This window comes from Triturus cristatus, chromosome 12 (genome assembly GCF_964204655.1).
Source record: "Triturus cristatus chromosome 12, aTriCri1.1, whole genome shotgun sequence".
Classification (NCBI taxonomy): domain Eukaryota; kingdom Metazoa; phylum Chordata; class Amphibia; order Caudata; family Salamandridae; genus Triturus; species Triturus cristatus.
In genome coordinates, this window is record NC_140595.1 from 590,629,940 (window position 1) to 590,649,293 (window position 19,354).

Below are 19,354 nucleotides of genomic sequence, written 5' to 3' on the forward strand. Positions count from 1 at the left end.
GCCCCAAATAGGATATTAAAATTGAATTGAAAGTTGATTTTTACTCTGTTCCCAATGGACCTGGAAAAGTTCTGATGCCTCCTCTGGGGACTACAGTCACCTATGAGAAGTTATTAACTCTCCAGCTTGCCTCAGAGAGCTATGGGACTCTCCTACCTCTCTCATGGGTTTATGGACTAATAGGGCTATCTATATGTTTAATAGCTTACAAGCCCATGGAATCTTTAACCTGTTTCATAGGATTATGGATATATCGACTTTCCTGCTGATATTGGAAGCACTAACTCCTTTACCTGTCTGAAATTGCTACGAAGCAAAAACCTCTACTCTTCTTATAGGGTAATTGACCCGCAGAATATCTTACCCATCTCACTGCTTTATAAATCCATTGCAAGAAAAAACATTAAAACAAACTCCTATACAAGGTCGGACCTGGAACTCTGTCCAGTCCCACCCCCCACCCCCTGCCCAACCATAGAAATACAGGACATCTGGACTAATGTGGTGTAGACTAACAAACTTGTGACCTGAAGTGGAGCAGACCAGGGCTAACAGGTTGTGAAGGTGCATGCCGCCGCATCCATTCAGCTGAGACCCAGCTCGGAATAGTTCTACCTGGACCCTGATGTGACCATTCTGCCGACAGAAGACTTGCTTGGATTATGGAGCCATCGCTCATCCACCGTTTAAGCAAGACTTAAATGATCAGTCCCAATTTCAAGTTTAACCCCACTCAACGATTGTGACACCAGCATGAGTGAGGAAAAGGAGCAGATTAAATAGACAAGAGCGACAATTAAGTGCATGTGAGCAGCCCGGGTACATTAAATACAATGCCAGGTATGCATAATTACGTGCATCCGTTGGTTACAGAGCTGTAAACTGTTACTGTCTTATATCTTGAGAGCCACAGGCTCTCATACCCGTTACTAGTGGTAATGAGGTCATGGACCCTCCTACATTGGAATTGTGGGGCTATAGATCAAAAGATTCTTAACTGTCTCTTAAGTCAGACTCGCCAAACTGTCTCATGTGATTATGGATCACAAATTCTACTAGTCACAGGCAGAGGATGTGGATGCGCTAGCTTTCTTACTTGCCCAACAAATTTATGGATCGACTCACTCTCCTGCCTTTCTCATGGGTTATGGCTCCTTCATCTTATTTCCCTGTCACACGGAGTCATATTTTCTGTCTCTTGCAGTTAAAAGGATGGACTATATCAGGGGTTATGGACACATGTTCTCTTCGAGTTATCTCAAGGGAGTCTGAACCAATGAGATATTCTATTTATCTCACAAGTGCAAGGAACATTGAAAATTCCTACTCGAGATTTGGCGTCATGGATTTATGAATCCACTGACTTTTGTAACTGCATCATTGGATTACTGAGCTATAGATTCACCTTCCTGTACCTTGAGAGCTACAGATTCACGTTCCTGTATTTTGGAGACTAACCTACCTGCCTCACAGAGTTATGAAACCATGCACTATCCTACCGGTCTCATGGAGTCAGGGACATTCAAACACACGTAGTAATCTTACATGTTTGCAGGTGCCCTGTTGTAAACATGCAAGACTGACACATCCGTCCAGACACATCACTGCTCCCATATAACTTATTCAGCCACTGATCTTGAGGCATCATTAACTGGTGTTTCCACCCACAGATCCTGTGGTTCGTTAAATCTCAAATTTGCCTCAGAGAATCATTTTTTATTGGCCTAACAATCCCTCCAGCCTCTTGGCAAATCACCCACAAGGTAAAAATACATCTTTAGTAAACTTAACTTATGAGTGAAACTTCGTAGCACACGGTGGGAGCAGGATATGGCACAGACAGTTCCACAATCAAATCTAGTTAGCACAGATGATGCAGACTAGTGCGACCAAAGAGTGCAGATCACAGCCCATGTGATGCAGTGGAAATGGGACCAGCCAGTGCACCTTTGTGCCCACAGTGGTACAGTCAATGATAATCACTGCCAGAAGTCTCTCGTTAGCTCAGTAAAGACAAACAGCGACACAGATGCTTCACAGAGAAACGTAAATGCAATGGTAGCACGTCCTTTTGGAGCAGGGCATCTATCCCTGTCCCAGATCACATTTCACGGCAGATGCTTCTCTTGCGTATCAAAGCACTTGGCTTGGGTGGGGATGGAGGGATAGGACTTCAAATCACCCATCACAAATCACTCATCACAAATCACTAAGATTGACTCCAGGTCAAGGCAAAAACAGAGAGCTATAAAACTCAGCATCCATAAAAGGAAACTGGCAGCATCCAATCAGTGAACACCAGGAAAAGCAAGTCCAGGAAACAGAACTACTAAAAATAATCTGCCTATAAACAGAACCAAAATGAGTAGACGTAACTCTCACGTTGACTATTAAATCATTAAGTGTCAAAGACCTTGCCTAAAAGCTGTATTCACCGATCCAACCACAGATAAAGCTAAAGTGTAGGGGACAAAGGCTCCACACTCCATGCTCGATGCTACAGTATGTTATGGGATGCTTGCTGGTTGTAAATCGCTTTATGTAGAGCTGAAGCTGCCTCAAAGCCCTGGAGGGGGAGGGAAAACAAGAGGGGTCGAGTTTTCTGCAAATAATTATTTATCCCCCAAAATGCTAGCGCTTCAGTGGCTGGTAAGCAATCGTGTATTATGAGTTAGCAACCATAGGCATTTGGTTAGGTGGACAGGACGATGGCACAGAGACAGGCAGGAAAGGAGAGGGAGACAAGAAGGAAGGAATGGGAGTAAGGTACAGCTAGAAATGATGGAGAATGGAGGCAGGTGGCAAAAGTAGGGTGCGACTGTCACACTTACTGTGCAACCACGAATGAAATGGGGTATGACTGGTACATTCTCTGCACCATCTTTGGGGCAAAGATCGGTGTAACGGAAGTATTATTTGCACCATCCACACAAAAAATCAAAGTTGGTATGCCTGCTAAACTCCATGTCCTCTCTACAGACAGAACCAAAGTGGGAGCAGTAGAGTTCACAAGTCTGTCTGGTGCAGAAGCGAGTTTGACTTAGCGGACTGTTTATGTTGCATGTATGTTTCTTTCTATGGAAGGGCCTTAAACCTTTGTAATTAAAAATTAAAATTAGGAATTTTGGAAATACACAGTCTAGAGCGGGGGGTATCCAACCATTTCTTTACTAAGAGCTACTTATGTTGACTGAAAATCATCCTGAGCTACTATTATTATTAGGCATGTCATAGTGGCCACAACAAACAAGATTACATTAGTGGCCACCCAATGTAGGATTACCACCAGCGATTACCTCAGTTTATCAGGTAGAGTCGCCAGCAGTAATATAAACAAGGCTAGATCAGTGTTGAATGCCTCTATATGGGTGATAGATAACAGCCATAGCTGCAATACCACTGGTCTCAAGGTAACAATATGAGTAATAAGTCTCCCAACGGGCCAAGATTTATCGGTCAAATATGAGCTTTAAAATATACTTTCGAAACTCAACCTTTTTTCTCCAAAAATCAGCTTATGATTTCTGAGAATACACACATATTCATCTTGAATACACACTTTTCAAGTATACATATATTAATTCAACCAAGCATAAGCTTCTAATTTAGTAGGCTGGGCTGCACCCAAGAGAGGTACTTTCAGGTAGCTGGAGAGCTACCAGTAGCTCTCGATGGAGAAGCCTGCTCTTGAGGAAACATGAGTCTGGAGACAGAACGAGGACCAGCCTGCTGGTCCAAGTTACTAGAGAACACCTGTCTTAATCTAGAATACGCCATTAGAATAGGTCCTGCCCTGAGGGGCTGCGTCCAGTGATCCTAGCCTCTATTATTATTAATATGAGAGCTTATATAGCGCAACAGCTTCCAGCAACAGGGTTTCCCAGCACTTAGAGACCAATAGGGTAGAGTCAGATCTCGCTAATTCAGAACAACCAAGCACCCCACAGTTTATGAAAAGAAGACAGTGAGGTACAAAATCTCAAAGTTTGCGGAAGGTTGTTCCAAGGCTTGGGGCCTTGGTAAGCAGAGGACCATCCTCCCATGTGAGTCCGTTTGACTCTCGGAACCACGCATAAGGAAAGATCACTAGACCGTAATGCGCGAGTTGATAGATAAGATCTCACACGACCATGAACATAGCAAGGGCCAGTTCCTGATTTAGCTCAGTGCACAAAGCACAGGGCCTTAAATTGGATTCGCTTCTCCACCTTGAGTCAATGGGACTCCCTCACGAGAGAGGAAGCAGAGTACCTCGGCTTCCGAGTTCTGGGCTGCTTGCAGCCTTCTTAGAGAGGCTTTATCTGCTCCCAGATAGAGGAAGTTGCCATAGTCCAGTCTAAATAGAATAAGGGCCTGAATTACTGTCCTTTGGACTGAGAAAGGACAGATCCAAAGTATTCTCTGCAGCCATTTCCAGACACCAAAATAGGTGGCAGCCACCTTTGCAACCGGAGGCTTCATGGCCAATTTGTCGTACAGCAGGAACTCACGGTTATTCACCTTTTGGGTCAGTGCAGGAAGTGAGTCCATGTTTTGAGGCCAGTGCTGTGGGTCCCAAAGGACTGGGTGTTTTCCCCATACCAATACCTCAGTCTTTTCCCCATCCAATTTCAGGAAATTCAAGATCACCAAGAGGGAACCCAAGCTAGGCAGGAATTCAGGGCCTCAGAGGTATGGTCCTGTGTGGAAGACAGAGAGAAGATAATTTTTGTGTGATCCGCATAGGGGAATATGGTCAGGCCAAACCCTTCAACCAGGTCAGCAAAAGGTTGGACATAGCTATTAAAAAAGATCGGATTAAGGCTGAATCTTGGGGAACCCTGTCTTGTTGAGGAGGCATTTGCTAAGGAGACCCAAAAGGTAGTTTACTCAGGAAAGATGTCATCTAGAATAAGGCCGTACCTTGTAAACCTATGGTGATCAGTCTCTCCAACAGGGTAGCGTGTGACACAGTATCAAAAGCAGTGGTGGCTCCTCTGGTAAGGCGGAGGAGCATTGCCCCCCGCCAGCCTCAAAGCTAGAAAAATAAAACGATAATAAACCAAGTTTACTATCGTTTTATTTTTCATGTTCTTGTCTTGGGGGTGGGGCAATCGCGGGGGCAATCAGGAAAGGGCACTGGTATTCGTGTGCATGTGTGTTTGGCTGGCTGGCTCAGGCCAGCCAAACATACATGTGCACTGAGCTGTCTCCAACCCAAGCTGCATTGCCCGTTTGGAGACAGCAAAGCACAGGCTCCCACTCTCACAGGTAGCTCAAATTCTCAGCGCTCAGGCCTATCCTGAAGCTGTTTTCAAACATGAGAGCAGCATCAGGATCACCCGCAAGGAACACTGGGAGCCTGTGTTGCAGCTGCAGCAAGATTGGGAACAGAAGAGCAGCGGGCAATCCTAAGTTAAGTTTTTTCTTTTCTTTTTTTCCGTTTTTATCCCATTTTCGTCCGCGTCACCTATATAGGCATCACCTTGGAACGCTAACATCAGTTACTTTTCACAACTTTCCACGCCAAAAGCACAGAGCTATAAATTGCACTGACATTGGTGTGTTTCTGAACAAGTGAGGCCTTGAAGGGGGTCAGCCCGGACCCAAAAAACCCATGCGTAGTGTGATGGTCGGTCAGTCAGTCAGTCAGGAATCTGCAGCTAGATCATGTTTCTACCAGATAAGGCGTTGGAGAAGGTAAGTGACTTGTCCATCTGATAGAGACATCCAACTGCAGATTCCTTACCTTTGAATACATACCCAAGCAATCCCATCCTGGAGGAGGGACTGCGGGAAAGTTTAGACCAGAAAGTCCTGCAAGACAGAACGGACAGAAAGGCAATCTCTTTGGGCTTGACAGTCCAGGCAGCAGTGTTTGGTAAACATGTGCAGGGGTGTTCACATTGCTACCTCACCATTGTCGAGGACTGGAGCACCACGTTGCAACGCCGTGGTAGCAGCTTTAGCTCTGGTGGAATGAGCCCTTAAGCCTTCAGGAGGCTGCTTTTTGGCCACAGCTTAGCAGATTTTGATGCAGATGCAGAGGACAACCCATTGCGAGATAGTCCTCTTCTGCACCGCATGACATTTCTTTGAGCCAAAGTACTCCATGAAGAGTTGGCCGTCCACCCGGAACTCTTTAGTACGATCAAGGTAGAACGACTACGCTCTTTTTGGGTCTAGATGGTGGAGTCACTCCTCTTCTTTAGAGGGGTGCGGCGGAGCGGAGAAAGTGAGCAAGGTGATAGATTTTCCATGTGGAATGATGTTGCCACTTTCAGTAAGAAAGAGGCCCTAGTGCGAAGCACCAACATTTCAGGGAAGATGGTCAGGTAAGGAGGCTTGGATGACACAGCCTGCAATTTGCTCACCCTCCTGGCAGAAGTTTCTTTGGAATCACTAACCATAACATAGCGCAGCAGCAGTTCGTTCAATGGAGCGCAGGGGCGTTGAAACCCCTACTGCTGTGAGCTACTACCTTCCAGGCTCATTTTCACAGTTTAAATCAGCCTTGGACGTCCTTTATTAATTTTATTTCATGATTGGGGAGGGCTGCGGAGTTCTCAAAGGGTGGGACCAGCAGCCAAGGCTGAAACTGAGCTGTGCATGTCAGATTGGCCAGTATTTTTGCTTTGGTCAACCCGACATGCGCAGTTCACGCTTCTGAATTAAAGACTACAATGGAGCTGTGTAAGCAAAGACACAGCCCCATCAGTTTTCAATGGCGCGTAGTGCTTCCATACCTCAGTCAGTCTTAGCGCTGCTCTTTTGCGGCTTATTATTATATGCAGATTAAGAGTAGTGCTTGGATTGGCTGGGGAGCTTGGGCTTACTGTGCCCTGGCCATTAGACAGAAGCAGTGTCCTGAAATCATCACCCTGGCATGTTCCTCCACACGCAAAACTTCTGAAGAATAAAGGCGCTGCAAGGGACAAAAACTTTAAACCTGAATAGTAGTATCCTCCTGTCATGTTTTTCGGTCCACTGCGTGGTATTCACTGGGTGATGCTGAGGTGGTCACTAATCGAGATCAAAGTAAGCATATGCATGCGCGTCTGCTTCTGTGTGTGCTTGTGTGTGTGCCGGGTCAATTTAACTTTTGGTTGGAGGGAAACGCTATTTTAATTTACACCGACCTTAGGTGAATTAATTTTGTACATTGGAGAATGCAAACCTCTGTATTTTGTTCTATTGTTTAGTCTTTTTATTGACTGTAATAATGTAATTAGGCACAGAAATGCAGTGGGGAAAGCAGAAAGAATCCTGCGGGACCAGTCTACCTGCTTAGATCTCACAGCATCTAGGGATAATAGCCCCCCCCCCCCCCTCCATGAGAAGGTACCTGGACCTGGTGGTGCCTAGGTCCTTGGCCCTCTGGGTTGCCTCTGAGGCCCCAGAAGCTGGAGTCCCCACGTCGCCGACCGCTGAGAGGCTCGCTCAGCGTTTGGTACCTTGTGCAGTGAAGGGCCGTCGCGCGGCAGGCTCTCATCCACTGTGCCCGTTTTGTGTGCTCCGGCCCTCATTCAACGCTGCAGCTACAAGGACAGCAGCGGGCCGTCCTAGGCTTCCACGGCCGTGGTGAGGAGGCGACTCGTAGTCTTAAGAGGCTACAGGGGCGTTGTGGTCCAGTGCACGTCGGTGCAGCTGCAGTCTCGGTCCAGGTGGGGCATCCCACACCAGGCACCTCTTTCCCGGTACTGAGACCCACCACTGCCATTCCCTCCTGGCCGGTATGGCTCATACCAATGTGAGTGCAGACAAGGGGGACCAATGAGGCCTTGTGCCTAATCACACCCAACCAAAGAAACATTGCGGTGTTAGGAAAATATGGTAGTCTTGCAGACCTTCTTGAAATCCCAAGAAAAACATGTGATGGTTCAGCTTGCTCTCCGCCAAGACTGAATGTTCAGGCCTCTACCATCTTTTTGTTTTATCTATTCTGAATTGAACTAAGGCAGTGCGATACTGATTAATCAGTATTAATCATTTCTTGGCGATTCCCTGTCAATTTTACGGATGTTCTTCCAACACAGATTTTCTCAATTCACTTGGGGGGGGAGGATATAGGGTAGTACAATGAAGGACTACACAGACAGCCATTGCTTCGGCAAGTTCTTTTCGTGATTGAGTCTCCAAGCCTCTTCATCATATGCAAGTTTCAAGGTCACAACGACATAATTGGTAGGCTGATTCGGTGCTTGTTTTTTTGCAGGGTTAAAGCTCTCTGCAACAGGCATGCAGCCCAAATGTACTGCTCTGAGGGGCTCTTTTGCCTCCTTGGATCACACAAATTCAGGTAAAATGCTGTTGAGCAAGGTCACTGTTTTCCATTACATTCCTTTCCCTATACTTGGTGCTGTTTAAATTTGCACACTGCTGAAAAAGGGAACTTTTTCTCTATTGTAAGAACATTATTGATACATTTAATAATATTTAATTTGTTGTTGAGTATTCTGTGTGACACCACAAACCTGCCAACATTGTGAGGTTTGGAAGGAACATATTTCTCACATACTCTTTTTCCTCTTCAACACCGTTGTCGCTCTCTCCTTTTTGCTCATACTTCCTATCATCTCTTCCAATTCTCTATCTCCTGGGCTCCGGTAACATACTCACTCCACTCACCAGTGAGCACAGAATTTCTTTTCTTCATTTCTTGCTGTACATATTTTGACAGCTGTGTGACCTCCTTTATGTGCTTTCCCAAAATTGGTACGTTATCATTTTCAAGGTGCTCTGCAGAGAGGCCAAGGAATAAATGTGCCTGTAGTGTGAAAATCTTTATGACACACTGAGAGGCGCTCGGCTCCAGAGTTCTCAGTACTACCCTGTCGTAAACAACCTAGACAACTTGAACTTACCCAGGTAGACATGTGTAGGCAGGATGTAGTAAGATATGGGGCATTCTTTAATGGTTTGACATATTTGCAGAGCAAACTAGCTTTAAAATACGCCATTTGGCCCTGTTTTTTTCAAAAGTTTCTTCAGAGGAGTCTCCAAGAAATAAATAGGAAACAGTGTGAGAAATCAAGAAAGAAACGCAATCTAGAAGATGAGATAAAGAGACCAGAAGTGGGAGAAAGGCATGAGGTGAAATTAATACTAGATTGCCGTGGTATTCAGCAAGACATGGGACAGCGACAGCAAATGGCTCCTAAGAAACGCTTTGGGACCTTGCACTGTTTTGAAAAATTAAGCACTGGAAGTGTGTCGTGTATTGCACAATCAATGTTCTGCGATGATGGAAAACAGTATTACAAATGAACATAATTCCTGAGGCTAGAGCCCAAAATCGCCCTCCTCACACCTGCTCCAGTGGCCCCTACACGCCCCCTCCCTTCGAACTCACCCCCTCCGGGAGAGGGATTAATTCTGCACGCACCCGAGGCTTAATCTCCTTTGCATAGCGCTTCATCAACTGATCCCGCTCATGTCTGGGGAGGAAGGGTTTGCTTTAATTTCCACCTCACTCCTAGCTCCATACCTCCCACGGATTTGTAAAGGCCTCGGCTCCCAGCGAGCACTCTTTATACCCCAAGAACAGTACTGAGGATCACGCTGCAGATTGTCCGGGGTGTCCTGTGCTCACAGTTCTTCTATGCAGGGGTTCTGCATAATCCTGCATGTTGAAGAGAATACCTCTACCTCACAGCAGGTTGCGGATGGAAATACACGAGTGGGCGAAGGCTGCACAGCCACCATCTTGTGCAGTTCAATCACAGTTTTACAAGTTAACAGGCAAATATTTATGATATCACAAGATATGGTCAGCTTGCATCTTCGGGACTGGGCAAACTCATACAGCATGGCAAATATCTTGCCCACGTTCGCCACCTCAATGGACATGTTACCAACTTTTGCCCGCTGCCGGTCCCCTTTTAGTTGAAGGCTTTGAATGAAATGGCTCCATTCCTTTTTACAGCAGACACGGCTTGAGGAGCGAAGGCTAAATGTGTCCACGAACACTTGTGAAAGGTTTCTACAAATGGTCACTCTGGTTTGATGGAAACTGGCACCAGACTGGCCAAATGCTGGCGGAATTTACAAACAAAAAAAATAACTTTAGTGGTTCATGTCACTATACCATTAGTTTTCACCCTGCCTCTAGAGTGGTGAGAGGGGCAGTTGGCTGTGCTCATACCAGGCTGCCACATTGCCCAACACTGCTGGCAGTGGCAGCACGATGTTCCAATCAGACTTAAACAAAACCCTTATCTTTGGTGTTTCAAAAATGTTAATGTGCTTTAATAAGTGCAGAGGCAACCGGCCTGCCTTAAAACCTTCTTGTTTCCGTTCAAGAATGCAATCGCCGCTATGGACAAGCTATCCACTGCGGCCTCCCTTTGCAGCTTCTTGGACATCGAGAAGACTGGAGCCCGATTCCAGCAGGGGCAACTGCGAGAACATGCAACCTTCCAGGCTTAGTCCTCCGAATGAGTAACATTCATATCCTGGCTCTCCAGTCACAGCCCTCGCGTCAGCAGCCTTACATTACTGGGATTTATTAACTGAATAGCTGAGGATTTGCGCATATTTCCATCAAAGCTCCCATCAAACACCCTCTCCAGAGCTACCACCGTCTGTCCACTCCCCTCTGGTGAAATAAGAAAATAAAAGCGAGTCCAAGACAAACTTTAATGAAATGATTCAGCCTCCTCATATCCTCTTGAGATAATTCTTTCATCCTGGGCTAGGCATGGGGAGGAAGACAAAACAGACTAGAGCGTCTTGCGTAACTTCTAACCACCCGAGGACATGGACGAGTTTGTGACTTCTCAGCACCCGCTTTGAAGACCATCATTCGAACAGTGCAACCCATGTAACTGTTTCTGGCTTTTCTCAACTGCTGTGTTTAGGTCCTCTTTTTTGTTGTCGTAGCTATGTATGGCTTTTTTTTGCCGAAACCTCCATCAAAGTATTTGTCATCTTTCTTTCAGACTTTCTTTGTCATCCCCATCTATCAATATAACTAGGTTCATCCTTCCGTCTGGCTCTCTTGAGTGACATGTCTATTACGATTTCTTGCCACCCATCTGTTGAGCACTCTTTGTTGCCATGTTTATCGCTGGGAGCATAGTTACCTTCTGGTCTCACTTAGAACCACATCTATCACTTACTCTTACTACCCTTCCGTCTGTTTTTTTATTTTTACCGCCTTGAGTATGGCCATCCTTCTGTCTGAGTCTCATGGGTGACACATTTATCACTGTCTCCTGCTATCCTTCCATCTGTCTTTTATGCTGTGGTTATTACATTGTCTATGGTCATTCTTCTGTCCAATTCTCTTGGGTGACACATCTATCACGATATCACAATCTCTTGCTACCCTTCAACCTTGCTTTCATGTCAACTGAATTCTCAATAGTCATCCTTCTGAGTCTCACAGGTGACACATCTATCACGATCTCTTGCCACCCTTCAATCTGGCTTTCATGTCAACTAAATTCTCACCGGTCACCCTTCTGTGTCTCGCAGGTGACACATTATCACAATCTCTTGCTACCCTTCAACTTAGTTTTCGTTTCTACCACATCATCTAAGGTCATCTTTCTGTCTGATTCTCTTGAATCTATTAGGAGGGGAATAGCAAGCTACTAACTGCTGTGTAAAAGAGTACAAAAAAGTACCAAAAAATCCCTTAAGAGGTCAGGATAACGCCGGGCAGGAGTTAAGAGTTCATCAGCCCACCCTTACTGGCGGAGCATCGTCATCTGAAACTCTAGGGAATAAAGGTCTGAGTGCACAATCGCAGGCCAAAAGGCTCTGCTAAGTGCTAAGCCTGATTATTCCCAGAAGAAAAATACTCCTGCCAGGGGGTTATACTCAAAACCTGAAGACTGTGGTGCAGTGCTCTAGTGTGAATGTGAGTTTAAAAATGAATACTCAGGCAAAAAATATGTTTATTAGGGATTACCTAAGTTTCATATCTAAAAAAACCATAGTCTTAAACAAAGATATACTATTTCCTGGCTCAATTATAAAATGGTCGACATGTTTCAGCCGAGATGGTCACTTGACCCGGCTTTCTTCAGGACCAATAACACGATGGATAGAGAAAAGATGCTACTGCAGGAAAAAAAATATATATATAGGTGCAATGTGTAACACAAAGAAAATACAATCAAAAAATGAACGTATGGACGTCAGATAAGACAGTGGCAATAGCCACCCTACCATACAAGCAAGCTCGTGCTTTGACGCAAGAGTTATGTCTTCTTTCCCAGCTTTATGTGGGAGAACTGCCTCACCTCACCCGGCTGACTGCTCGGAGATGGAGGCAAACTTTAATGAAATGATTCAGCCTCCTCATATCCTCTTGAGATAATTCTTTCATCCTTATCTGACGTCCATACGTTCATTTTTTGATTGTATTTTCTTTGTGTTACACATTGCACCTATATATATATTTTTTTTCCTGCAGTAGCATCTTTTCTATATCCATCATGTTATTGGTCCTGAAGAAAGCCGGGTCAAGTGACCATCTCGGCTGAAACATGTCGACCATTTTATAATTGAGCCAGGAAATAGTCTATCTTTGTTTAAGACAATGGTTTTTTTAGATATGAAACTTAGGTAATCCCTAATAAACATATTTTTTGCCTGAGTATTCATTTTTAAACTCACATTCACACTAGAGCACTGCACCACAGTCTTCAGGTTTTGAGTATAACCCCTGGCAGGAGTATTTTTCTTCTGGGAATAATCAGGCTTAGCACTTAGCAGAGCCTTTTGGCCTGCGATTGTGCACTCAGACCTTTATTCCCTAGAGTTTCAGATGACGATGCTCCGCCAGTAAGGGTGGGCTGATGAACTCTTAACTCCTGCCCGGCGTTATCCTGACCACTTAAGGGATTTTTTTGCACTTTTTTGTACTCTTTTACACAGCAGTTAGTAGCTTGCTATTCCCCTCCTAATAGACTCTGCACCTTCTGTTAGTTTTTGCGTATCGATCTGAGGGCATTGGAGGTGTAGTAGTCTTTAAACTAAATGTCCCTCTTGACCCTTTCTTAAATTGAGTTTTTTGGTGATTCTCTTGAATGACACATCTATCACTGCCTCTTGCTATACTTTCTTTAGTGCTGTGTCTAGGTCAGTGTCTAATGATCATCCTATCACTGCTCCGGTCACCTTTCTGCAATTCAAGGAGTGAGAGTGCTCATTAAGTAAAATCTTTATTGTTAGTCACTTTCAGGCCCCCTTGAAGGAAGCTGCGGGACCTGCATTGCCACTTGTTTGTCCAAGGACTACTTTGGGGATTTCCCTCCTTTGGGGATGTCGGGGGGGCAACCAGAGGACGATGGGCTGGGTTTGATCAATTCTGCTGTCAAGCTAGACACTCCTCCCCCAATAATAACCACCCTAGCAACAACTCCTGGCCGAACCATCTCAGTCCATAGGGCCTGCAATATCTTCAAATGAGAAATCACAGCCTACGGCTCGTGAAGTCAACGCTAATCTCAACTGGACACTACCAGTGCGTAATTTAGGTTGGCGGTTGCAGGTAGGGCACATAGGCACCCTCTTTTGGAGACCAGAACTTTTTTTTAACCATCAGAATTTGACACAGAACAAGATAGAGAAAAGCAGGAAGAGAAAGACTAAATAACAGTGGCACAGGGAGACAGCAGGGATGAAAATGAACATGTACGGCGTTATAGAGGGACATGGACAGCATACTGCGGCCTGGATGAAAAAGGCTTGATGTGAAATAAAGACAAGACCGCGGCCGGCGCGGATTCTTTTTTTGCAGTTTTAGCACCGGCCACTACAGCCAGGCAGGGGCACGTGTTGCTGGTTTTATTTGTGCCTCTTATTCTACTCGCTGGAGCTCCGTGATCCGGGACTGGGTGGCCTTGTCTGGACCCGGCTGCAGGCCCCCACGGGCCGTAGGTTTCTGACAGAAAGGCGGCTCTGGACGTGTGTTGTGCTCGGCTTCGGATGCGTCCGGCCCAAGTCCCTCTCGGCTCTGTTATTCTTTCACCGAAGGCGGCGGCGTCCTCTCCTCGGTGCTCGACTACAGACGTCTCCCTGCCCCACCAGTGACACTGAGGCTGATCTCCACCAATCCGGCCCCGCGGCTGTCCGCGAGGTCACCAGACAGGCGATTTATAATCCCAGAAACATACAGCAAACGCCCCCACCCTCGCACAACACAGTTTCATTTTTTTTGTTACAGTCGACATTCCTGTGTGATTAATTTAGAGACCGTAAAAACACGGGCAGAGCAAGGACATTCCTGGCTGCTTGTGTGGAGGCCTCTGAGAAGCAGGTTAGGAGTGGGAGTGAAGGTGGGAGGTGGGCTCTTTCGCCAGTGTCCGCCCCGCTGATAAAAACTGTGCCAGGCCGTGGGGGCCCCAAGGCAACAAACACTCAGCCAGGCTGTAGGGACCCCTAGGCAATAAGCACTCTGCTTGGAGGGGCCCCCTAGCGATGAACACTCAGCCTACAAGGCGCCAGTGATGAGTACTCAGCCAGGCGCTTACAGTCCACAGGTGATGGAACACTCAGCCTGCACTGGAGGGCCCCACGGTGATGGGATACTCACCCTGCAATAGAGGGACCCCCTAGCAATGAACACTCAGCAAGGCTAGGAGGACCCCAAGCCAATGGGCACTCAGTCTACAGGGTTCCACTGATGAGTACTCAGCCAGGCCCTTACAGTCCAAGGATGATAGAACACTCAGCCTGCACTAGAGGGCCCCACGATGATGGCACACTCACCCTGCAATAGAGGGACTCACCGCAATGAATACTCCGCCGGGCCTCGAGGACCCCACCAGGCCAGGGAACACTCAGCCTGGAGGGCTCCACTGATTAATACTCAGCCAGACGCTTACAGCTCAAGGGTGACTAACACCCAGCCTGGAAGCGCGGGCCCCACAGTGATGGAACACCCAGCCTCCACTAGAGGGCCCCACGGTGATGGAACACGCAGCCTGCACTGGAGGGCCCCATGGTGATGGAACACTCAGCCTGGAAGTGCGGGCCCCACAGTGATGGAACACCCAGCCTGCACTAGAGGGCCCCACGGTGATGGAACACTCAGCCTGGAAGCGCGGGCCCCACGATGATGGAACACGCAGCCTGCGCTGAAGGGCGCCACGGTGATGGAACACGCAGCCTGCACTGGAGGGCCCCATGGTGATGGAACACGCAGCCTGCACTGGAGGGCCCCATGGTGATGGGACACTCACCCTGCAATAGAGGGATTCACAGCAATGAATACTCCGCCAGGCCTCCAGGCCAATATAGCAGCACTGCTGCAAAACCGGTCCCCAGTAGCAAAAACAGCCACCACCACTGCAAAATCAGCCCCAATCCTTCCAGCCTCCTGGGAAAACGCCCGATGCCCCCTGCTGCCAGTCCTGCCCTGACTCACAGCAAAGTTAGCCAATGGCTGAAGTGGCTGAACTACTGACCCCGGGCTGTATGCTGTGGTGGATGGAAAAAATGTGAATGAAACCTGAACAATGGCTGAAGAGGGCTGGCTAAAAGCCCCTGTAAGTAAGTATAATATACATGTATGTATACTTTTACTGAGGCCAAAAGTACTTACTAACGCCATATCTAAAAAGAACAACCGGAAATAATGTGAGACAACCGAAAAATCTTCAATGGACTTATAAAGAAAAATCAGTGCCCAAAAACAGAATGAAAGATGACCAATTCAGGACTTGACTGGGCGAAATTAAAATGATTTAAATTCACGTTATGTTGGGAATTTCACATTACGCTAGTTATTCGAAACATCCAAAATTATGCTAAGAAGACACGATGTGTAAATACATCCCTTTTCAGTAAACATTTACTGCAAACGCTATTTTTTTAGCTCAAAATGTGCGTAGCAATGCTGTTGTGTTCACTTTTTTAAGCGCAAAATGCGTTTTTGCATCTAAAACTGATGAGAATGGATCTCCATTCCACATAATTATGCATTATGCCAACATTTCGCTTAATTAGGCAAAAGCAAATTACAAATTTCACACACCCTAGACATTACCCAAAGAGAAAACAGCAACATAAAAAACACCAGAGAGCCAAATAATGTAAAAACAAAAAACGGAACAGCTGGGCGCTCAGCTAAAAAGGCAATTGAAATAATATTTCCCACCAGAGCCACATGTTTCCCTGGGGCTCAGTGGGGCATGGCCAAAATATGTAAAAAGTAAACAGGACACAATCTGATTATTTAAGTAGCCAGACTGATAGCAGAGCTGACATAAAAGATTAAGACTAAGCTGCATGCTTGCTCTCCCTTTGAGCAGATGAGGAACTCGAGGAGTGATTCCTCGCCCCCTCCACCCCTGGCGTCTGCGGCCGAGGGTACCAGAGAAGCAGTGCAGGCCTAGCCAAGACAGACAAGGGAAGACATATGGCGGAGAAATCTCAGCTGACACCACACTCCGACCTTCTTCCTGTCCAGACAAAGCCCCCTTTGAGTGTGCTTGGCTTTGTGCAGCGGCTCGCTCCAGAGGGCCTCCATCTCATCCTTCATTTGCAACAATGGCCGTGTGTGTGCTGGTGAAGATGGCTGCCAGGGCTTTTGCAATGATTAGCAGAATCTGCTGAAACAATATGTCCTCTGCAAAAGGACTGTCTGAGGGATGGAATGCAGGACGCCACACATCCCTTCTCGCAGCTTCCCCCCTTCTCCTGCTGAGGGAGCTGCCTGGCACACCTCACATCCTTGAACCAGAGATTCATAAAGGCGGTTTTGTGTCTGGGAGGGCATGGGGGCATAGTCACTCACAGTGTCACTTCCCTCTGTGCCCAATATCAAAATGGATACAAATAATGAGGGTACCGACAGGTGACCCTCCTGGTCTTTGACACCGAGTTGTGTGAAGCTTCATCCTGGAGGGACAGTGTCCTATCACAACATCCTGGTCACTCAAATGCCAGGCCCAGCCTCTATGTCAAAAAACATGTCTACCTCTAAGTGATCTGAGAACCAACTTTCACCTTACACTTCTCATCAATTAATATCATTCAAGCATTCACTCTCAAGGGCAGACACTGCTCCATCATTCTTAGCACATATAGCACTGCATGCACATATAGCACTGCATTCACCCATGTGTATTGCTGCATGCAAGTCTTTACCTTCTCAGCAAGAAACAAAGTGATGAGGAGATATGAAAAAAGCAACTCGAGACAGATTTGATGGAGGAGAGAATACGAGGGAGGCATTAAATGATTGAGAGATGGAGGCAGGGTGTGTATGACTGGAGAGTAGTAAAGTGGGAGGAGAGGAGAAAAGAAGGGACGAGGAAAAGAAGGCGGAGGGCCTTCCGCCTTTTTTCCGAGCTCATCTCCTCTTTCTGTAGAGAAAGAAGAGATGAGAGGAAAGGTATGAGGTGAGAGAAATAAATGAAGCAAGGAACGTGAGTAAAGGGAGAAGGACGATAGGATAAGTGAAAGGACGATAGGATAAGTGAAAGGAAGAAAAGGATACCAAAGGAAGGTAATGAACCATAAAGAAGGAACCCCCATTAAAGAAAGAATTAAAGACGAGTCTAGTGAGGTGGAGAGACAACGGAGAGATCAGTGGAGGGGAGGGTAAGTTAAGGAAAGAAAGGAGGAAGAGATGGCTGAGGCAGGGAGAGCAGCATTCACACTAGGCAGAGTGCAGCTGACGAGTGGCAATCCTTCAGGGTCCCATTTGGCCCCAAGTTGCTGGTGCAGCGTTTCCTAATGTTCCTCCAGGCAGAGAATTAGGCTCATTACAGGACTAATTAGCTCAAGATGCCTGGGGCAGGATGGGAGGGGGCTGCCTGGGGGAGGGGCTGCACGAGGAGAAGTAAAACGAAGGAGGAAGCAGAGGGCGTCCATTCCTCTTCAGGGTGAGTCGATACACACCAAGCCCTGGAGACGTCCTTTACACAGGGGTCTGGCAGCCCCATTCAGCAGAGATCATGCTATCGGTAGGGCTTGACGCCCCCCTTTCTCTGAATCACTAAGTGCGCACTGTGGGGACTTGTAGGACAGTGCCCTGGGAGGGTTTCGCCATCGCACTGTGTTGCTAGTACAGACTGTGTGATCAGCATCACCAGCAGGGCTACCCTCGTCCTGCACCTCTATGTACAGACAATAATGTAACTGCTCAATAGCAGGACTTCCTTGACACTGGTCCTTTCTATAGAGACTGTACTGCTACTGGGACCAAACTCCAGCTGCCATCTCTGTCTCAGAGTCGCGAAGAACAGACTGCGCGTGGCCAGCAGGACAGTGCCCTAGTAGAGCTCCTTCAGTCATTGCTGCTTAGTACAGTAATGCAGTCAGCAGCATTGCACCCCATTAAGGCTCTGGCGCCCTCAGCGGTCAACGTCACAGGGTGCCTTCACCCTGGGTCTCAACGTACAGCCTGCGGTGGTCAACCAGCAGCAGTGCCCCAGGCTTAGGAGAGCGTCATCCTGTGCCCATCTGTCTGATCTCGGCCAGTCCGCATTACTTCTACCAGTTGCCCAGATTACCCTGCACTACTGCTCCCAATCAACTCTGTACCTACCAATTGCCCCACATCCCACTGAGGAAATGTCCCAGACCCTATTTATACAAGGACAGCATTGTTAATGATCCTTGTTACCTTCAATAAACTCTGAGCTGCCATGGAATAATAGAGCAGTTTATGTAAAATCGTTGTCTGCAGAGTTGGAGCAAAGCTAGGCCATAGGGGTCACATGATTCTGGATTAAGAGCTCACCAACAGGGACCTGTGCGGTTCACGTGTCATCTACAAATTGTTCAAGACTAAACTCAGGTGGTTTACCTCAGTTCTCTATAGAGTGGTTAAAAGCGCATTACTCGGCGAGGAAAACTTGGTTTCCACACCCATGTTGCTTGCTTATCTATTAACAGACATTTGCATTGCGAGAAAGTTACACAGGAGAAGCCCAACCAGACACAGTGCACCATTCATAAGTCTTTTGAGAGAATACTACCAAGTCCAGTCTCCCCAAAACCCTTTCTCAGAGTACATCAGAAGCTAAATCTACCAACCACCCTAGTATGCGAAACAGATGGGGTGAACAAGCTTTTTATGCTAACTCAATTTAGGAGGCATTTTGTTAATGCCCTGACTGCAAATAATGAGGCTCATAGGCTCCACAAAACAGACTAGGTCTCTGGGCCTTCCTGGTCTACGCATGTTAGGGACTACAGACATTCCTGGGCTACACCACAGTCAAAGTCTACAGACATGTATGGAATGCACAACAGATGGGCGGAATGAACTTCTCTGCCTGACTCAACTGTTAAGGTGTTAGTTCATTTCTTGCCTACAGAAAACAAGTTTCTTTTTGCCCATACAACACAATACATTTCTTGGCCTTCCTGGCCCCTCACAGAGACAGTGCCTACGGACCCAACTTGC

General features: G+C 46.8%; 1 protein-coding gene across 3 annotated transcripts in view; it reads right to left on the bottom strand.

The window, feature by feature from the left end:
* ZFHX3 (zinc finger homeobox 3) overlaps positions 1–19,354 on the bottom strand; it is a 338,436-nt gene that overhangs the window by 130,794 nt on the left and 188,288 nt on the right. The gene's annotated exons all lie outside the window — the stretch shown is intronic.